The sequence below is a fragment of the Dendrobates tinctorius genome, unplaced genomic scaffold (assembly GCF_039654945.1).
Source record: "Dendrobates tinctorius isolate UK_male_01 unplaced genomic scaffold, ASM3965494v1 ptg000084l, whole genome shotgun sequence".
Lineage (NCBI taxonomy): Eukaryota > Metazoa > Chordata > Amphibia > Anura > Dendrobatidae > Dendrobates > Dendrobates tinctorius.
This window is the reverse complement of record NW_027361752.1, coordinates 24,868,799-24,869,206: the sequence shown is the minus strand read 5'-3', so window position 1 is coordinate 24,869,206 and position 408 is coordinate 24,868,799.

Sequence of the window (408 nt, the reverse complement as noted above, 5' to 3'; positions counted from 1 at the left end):
AGTCGTGAAAAAAAATTGAAAAGCTTTCTAGAACAATGGTGGAATGTTTCTCACCAGATTTCACAGCACTTTAAGGTTATATATATATATATATATATATATTTTTTTTTTTTTTAAAAAGCCCCATTTGGAAAAAAGAAAGTGTAGAAATGAAAAATCCGTCGGCAGAAAGATGTGAAATGGTGAATAATTGCAGCGGAAAGTATCTAAGAAAGGTTTCTAGCTTTTCATGATTAAAGAAATGACATGAATTGCTAGTGTCAGATGTGAGGAGTATGAGGAGTCACAGTGCTCAGCAGCCATGACCGTGAGAACACTGCAGTCTGTCCGCAGCCGCCCACATCTCTCAGCTTAATCTGAATTCTCTGCCCACAATAAAAATGGCGGCAGCGACGAAGCCGATTGGAC